General features: G+C 36.6%; 1 pseudogene; it reads right to left on the bottom strand.

Moving 5' to 3' along the window:
• Positions 1–1,231: 1,231 nt before the first annotated feature.
• Positions 1,232–3,373, bottom strand: LOC141613928 (AT-hook motif nuclear-localized protein 1-like; annotated as a pseudogene).
• Between the last annotated feature and the right edge of the window lie 3,560 nt (positions 3,374–6,933).

Genomic DNA, 6,933 nt, shown 5'->3' with positions numbered 1-6,933 from the left:
TCTAGATCCAACTGACTCTAACCGCTTCAGCATTGTCAATACGATAGAAAATTGAACTCCTAAAAAGAGTACTCCAACTATAGCCGATAAAATACTCCACAATTTGTTTTTTTGCTTGCTTTTGTAACAAGGGCACTACCCTACAATGATCTCACTCCATAGACAACTTCACATTCACAACATAGTCTGTGGTCGGAGTATATCTACCCAATTGGTACCCCGGGTTTACGTAAAGATGCTCCAATCTCAACAGAATAATCAAAGTCTAAGACATAGCACGCTCTTTCTTATGATAACAAAGACAAAGACTCATACACGATGTTGTTATATAGCTCGCTTCGAACCGATCAAGACTGAGTCAAATACGACAACATTACCACAACACTTCAAAGGTTCCGGCAAATTGAGGTAATGGGGTCGGTTGTAATAAGCCATATTAGGTAGGTTGGTCACAAGTGACCCATAATGAAAATTACGCCGAGAATTAGATGATTCATTAACCCAATGGCCAAAATGAACAAACCCAAAAAAGACGCACAAAGACAGGAAAACATAAAACACAGATTATGAGAATGAAATTCCAGTTAGACATTTCATCAAACAAATGGCGTGCACCAAACTAAAAATAAACACCCAATTATTTTCCAATTTTTGTACATTTAGAAGGGTTTTAGAAAAAATGAATAGTGAACAAAAGAAATTGAACGGGGAATAAAACTGACCCGCAATCACCAAATTCTCCATTGTCACTCAATACTTTCAGCCACCGTGGATGTCGTCATCCTTGACTGAACAAACCCCTCCACACCCTCCACACCCTAGTGATGACCCTCCATCTACCTCCAAACGTGGGATCACAACATTTACCAAAGCTCGTACAATAAACAAGTATAACAGTAAACCGTCTTGTCAAACAAAATACAATTCATGATCAAGAATGTTACCAGTAACAATCCATAGAAAATTAATTATATAAGAACATCTTTGAGCTCATCGGGATTCACATAGTTAGTTAAACAAATAACCTTTGTGGCGAGACCACTTGGGTTGAGCATCATTTCCTGCAAGGTAAAAGGCATACGGTTAAACGACTTCTCATACAATATTCTGAAAGGAAAGTAGATACTATATACTATGGACTTGCTTAGGTAGCTATAAGGCTATAACCAAATAGAAGAATGCCCTAACACGATCTCTTCCACTATGCCAACTAATCCAATAACCAGGGCAAAATGGTAAAATCTATGGACCGAACTAAAAGGCTAAAAATACAATATAGAAATGCCCGAGGTGAACTTAGAGGGTCAGCCAGAAATCTCCAAGTTCAAAGGGCTATTATCATCACCATCGTCAAAATCATCATTATCAGAATCCGTCACTGGAGGCATTATTGTCACTTTCTATGTCCCTATGGAACAAGGTGGAGTTCATAGAAGGTGGATTTATGGCATGGAAAGAGGGTGGGGATGTGGAGTTAACCTTCTGCATTCCGTAGCCTCCTCCCAGAACAGGGTTAACTACAGCTGGTATGACAGGGGTCACAGAATCGATTCTCGGCTTTTTGGGTTTGTTGTCTTGATTATGACCAGGCAAGAAACTCCCTAGCACCACCTGATCACTCAACCCAGACAGACATCAACATTAAAACATTGGAGTTGCGCACCAAAAATTACGTAAACTATTTCCCTCGAATCGATTTTATCGAATGAAAATGCTTCAAAAGAACAGATAACAAGCAATAAGATTACTCCAGTTGCCCCAAAGGCGGAGCTTAAGGGAGGCTTAATGTGTCTGCAAACAGAGGTTGTTCCTTAACAAGCCATAACAAAAATAGTGATCACATTACTTTAGAATAACCCATAAGCATTTGGCTTCATAGGGAACAAAAAATTTCTTCAACTCCTATAACATATATTCAATGAGAAGGCTAAGGCAAAATAAAGATTTGATTATAAGTTATAACCATATCTGAATAAGGGTAGCGGCAACAAGTAGGCCAGCTAGTCCTCCACCAAAGACACGCCCATCAGGTCCGGCCAGTGAGACACTCATGCCTCCAGATCTGCTCTTCACTTCACCGTTGTCAGTGGGCATAAAAGATCCAGACAAAGATAGTATCTCAAAACAGCCCTGTACAATTAAAAAAAAAATTGATTGAATACAGAAACAGAAAAAGGCAAAAACCAGAAATCTAATAAACAGGTCCGGATATACGTTTCTCAAAGTTGGGAATGGATATATGTCCACATATATGTTACGCATGCTCGGATATGGACTACGCCACTACGGATATCAGGTATGGGTATGGCAGACTTGTCATAACTCAATTTTTGGGTTATACTTGAATGAGCGAGCATACACGTACTTTGTTGATCAAAACAATAACGAAAAGTAGGCGTACTTCATATGTCAGAGTGCCTCCAGAAGAGTTAGGCTGAGGAAGAGTGACGTTTGAAATTGAACCACTTGCAGACAGAACACATATAACACGTGATTCTTGTTGAGAAAATGATAAGATCTTCATCGCAACATCCTGATGCCAAACCAGATAGGAGAAGAGTTAGAAGACAGAAATGAGTAAATAACCACAGTAGATAAATAAGTGTCCAAGTAAAACAAGATAAATAAGTGTCCAAGTAAAAATATTCATTCATAGAATTTCTAATATTAACTAATCACGTTTAAGGCATTGACTAAGCACGGGTTAGGCCAAGGCATGCGCCTCTAGACAATGATGTAGAAATCAAACATAGACAAGTGATAGAAACAATTATAAGAAGCTTTATCCACAGTTTAAAGCAGTGTGAACTCAAACTCAATTTTCAGACAATAACACTTGAACACTGAATTGTATTGAAATAGTAACATACCTCCCCTGTATTTACAGTGATAACATGGGGTGTGAAGTTTGCACCTACGAGACATGCAAGCCGATCACCTGAATAAGTTATACCAAATCAAATGTCAGCTACTAAGTAAGCATCAAATAACAAATGCTAAGACATGCAAGCAGATCACCTGACAAATGCTACTAATTTTGACCTAATTCAAGAACATTTAAGAAAAATAAAACATCTCCAACGGCAATATGCTTGTATACTGCATAAAATAATTGCATTTGTGATTCTCCACACTAATATTTTAATAGTTAGTTAAAGATGGTCGACTTTTGTTTCGGAGCAAATTCAACCTCTCTAGGATCCATCTGAATCCAAAATACATTTTGATTCGCCTATAAATTAAACCTCACTTATGTGCAAGATTGCAACTATCTAGACTCTACATATTTGGTAAATCAAAGTTCACAACTGGTACTTAACCGTAACATACCACAATAGGCGGTACCATTACAGCGATATGGGAATTGGGTCATCACTCAGAACTTGATTTGATATATAAATCTATACAATTCAAATACTCATATTCAAGCCTTAAACTTTCTGAAAGGCAAGTGTAAAATATATAGATAGAAAGTGATAGCTTCATCACTCGTTTCTAAGGAAATGGGTAGCTACATCAACTATTTCCGAAAAGTAGGAAGGTTGTATGCAATAAAAAACAATTCCTAGAGGCAGCATTTTCACCTATTTACAAATTCAAATTAATCCCAAATGAGAGTCAATACACATTGTTTCTACACAAGATTGGCAGATTCATCGACTGTTTCTTAAAAAAAAGGTGGTCACTTCATCAATTGTTTCCATGGAATATTAGATGTAGTGAATAAAGCCATTGATGCAAAGTCAAAAAAAAATGTCAGGTATGATAGATGTTACATTCATTTCACCTTATCCAAATTCTAAGCCTTTCTGTAATCACGGCAACTCGTTTTTTGAGAATTTGGTCGCTGCCATTAAATAGCTCTCATCCATATGTCCAAACATAATTTTTAAACAAACATAAAGCAATTACCATGTTTAAATTCATTCAAATGTAAATTTCATGACCATGGTCAAGTTATAAAGAATGCAAGCACACAACCAGAAATCATAGACAACCAAACATCCTCCCATTTGCTTCCCTGAATGAAAATACAATAAGTAACACTACGAAGACTACACCCGCACTTCCAAGCTACTTGTGCTATCGGTTCAATGACACTCAGCGGAATTGCTACTTTAAGAGGCTAAAGAAGCCGATATTACTAACTTTGGTTAAAATGGTGTCATAACTCATAAATAGAGACCTGCATACTAATCGAAAGCGAAAAAGATTATCGGGTTGTTCCTTGTTCAGGCTTTACACAGATTAAACATCTTAATTCACATTTGATATCTAAATTTCAATTCTCAAACGACACAACCACATTTTTTTCACCATCCACCATCATTTACACCGTTTCAATTACTACTCTAAATGAATCCAAAGGAATGCAACAATTTCAATTTTGCATTTGCCAATTACCATTCACTACTTCCAACATAAGGTCAGAGCTATTTCAAATCATTCAACATCAATACAAATACAATGAGCACAAGAACCGCCAAAAACAAAAAAGCAATCACAGAAATGCGATAGTGGAAATAAAATAACATCAAACTGAACAATCATCAACTGGGTGTAGCCCTTCACCTTAAAATTGAAATCCTAAATCAAATAAATTAAAGCCAACGAACAATGACAAAGGAGGGTCTATAAACAAATAATTTACAAATGGTACATAGATCAAATGAAATTATCCAGAACTTTAGAAACCGAAATTCATAAAGGAGACATAGAACAAATGAAATTGAGACGAACCTTAGAACATGTAGATCAAGCAATCAATCAATCAGCTCTAAAAAAACGCAATACATGAACAATTAACACAATGAAAAGCGTACCAAAGAAGCAATCGAAATCAACAAATAGACAAAAAGAAGAAATCAAAGAAATGAAATCAATCAAACTACGAAAAAACGCAATACATAACAATTCACCCAAATGAAAAACAGAACAATAATCAGACCACTAAATCGAATCACAAGACATAACCCCAATTAATTTCTAACCACAAACGGAATAATATACCAACGAAATTAATCACTAACCTCTGTTAAACCGGTGTGCAAATGAAGCGATTAATCGTATTGTAAAAATTAGAGGCGAGACCGAAAGGGAAGGAGAATGAAAGAGGAAGAGGTGAGCAGGAAAGACAAGGAGAGTGAAAGATTAGGGTAGCAGGAAGAAGAACAAAGAATAAGAAATGAGGAGAGAGGGAGAAAAGTTGAGATCGTTGTTCATCACGCGTGAGGCACGAAAACTACTGCTCTACTGTTCATAAGCAACTTTTTAGAAAACTTTGGACATTTATAAGGGCTTTAGATAAGGGCTTTAGATTCATGAAGAGCCTCGATCGAGTGGTGATGTTAGTCGATCTAGGGACCAAATTAACTACTCTTTTTCTTCTAGCTCGTGATTTTACTTCATAATCTTTTTTGCTGTAATAAATTTCACAAAACTCGTTAAATTCACCCCCTCACAACGCTCAAGACATGAACACGACCCATATTTAAAACACAATTAACTAAGTAACTAAAGACGGTATTTAAATGCAATTAAATTAAAATTTACAAATTAAATAAAAATCCGGGTTACCTCCCGGTAGCGCTAGTTTCATATAGGTCCCGCACGACCTCTTTGTCTTTATATATCAATTACCCGCAAAATGGGCACAATCAAACTAGCTCAGAGTTCTTAAAAGCCGATCATAAATCAGAGCATATGCTACACAAAAGTATAAGTAGCACTAAGATATAATATGACCATATAAAATCATTGTTAAAGATCGTCTCAGCTTATCAATTTTTTCATGACAATTATAATAAAATCTCATCAGATTTTTCGTCCAACCAAGAGAGGGTGGAGCATCAAAAAACAAAGTACTGATCATACGAGATAGATTATTACCCCCTACAACGGTAATCCTCAAGAAATTATCGTCAACAATTACCTCAGATTGGTCGGGAGGTCTACCACTCCTAATGTCAAAATCGATGGCAAAAGAATATATTACCTCTACCGTGCTAGGAGTATTCACTTACTCATATACCCTCTCGTTCCCCTCTTTGATAGGTTCTATCCCATATATTGCAGCCTCTAAAGCATCTAACTCAGCTTTCCAAATGGGAGATTCGTCTGCACATTGCTCAAAACATATTAAATCCTCTGGAAGATCCTTAGTGAAAGACTCCTCTACAAAATATTCAATAATATCATTTGCAACATCAGAAACATCAACATATGTATCCTGCACATTAGTCATTAAGCTAGAAGTCACAACATAATCAGTTTGAACAGATGTAGGGGGAATATCCAATGAAAGAGGTAGCACATCATAATCATCGCCTTCAAAAGGTGTATATCCTCTCTAGTAGATGTAACAGAATCGCACTCGGGATCTGGGAGTGAGGAATAAACTTTAGGATGAAACTCGCGTGAAAACTTTTCTACCGTTCGAGTTTGTATATCTAAAAGTTGTTGCATTATGGCCTTCATGTCATTAATGTGAGCTCTCATACGCTTCTCCGACTCCGCACTATCTTGGGCTAAGTATTTAACAAGCTCCCATTGCTCCTCATAAGGCAAGTCATTAAACTGCCATCCACAATTTTGCTCAATTCTAGCCAGTGTTACGCCATCAACACCATCATATATGATTTGACACAACTCCCATATATCAACATAATACCCAGATTGAGTGATGAAAGATGTTAACCGACCCAATAAATATGCAATAATTCATGTTCAAATTGTGGGAAATAGAAGATGGTCATATTGTTCAGCTATTTCCTTGAAAAAATTTCTACGCCTGTGAGAAGAAACACTATAAGAAAACAGTGAGAATTGCCTCAAGGAACTAAAAGCTCATTGAGACAGAAGGAAATAATCTAAAATCGAATAACAATGAGTAAAATACACGTTTTCTGGCAACGACGCCAAATTTGATAAGGC

Source organism: Silene latifolia, chromosome 11 (genome assembly GCF_048544455.1).
Source record: "Silene latifolia isolate original U9 population chromosome 11, ASM4854445v1, whole genome shotgun sequence".
NCBI lineage: Eukaryota > Viridiplantae > Streptophyta > Magnoliopsida > Caryophyllales > Caryophyllaceae > Silene > Silene latifolia.
This window is presented reverse-complemented; position numbering and strand designations above follow the sequence as displayed.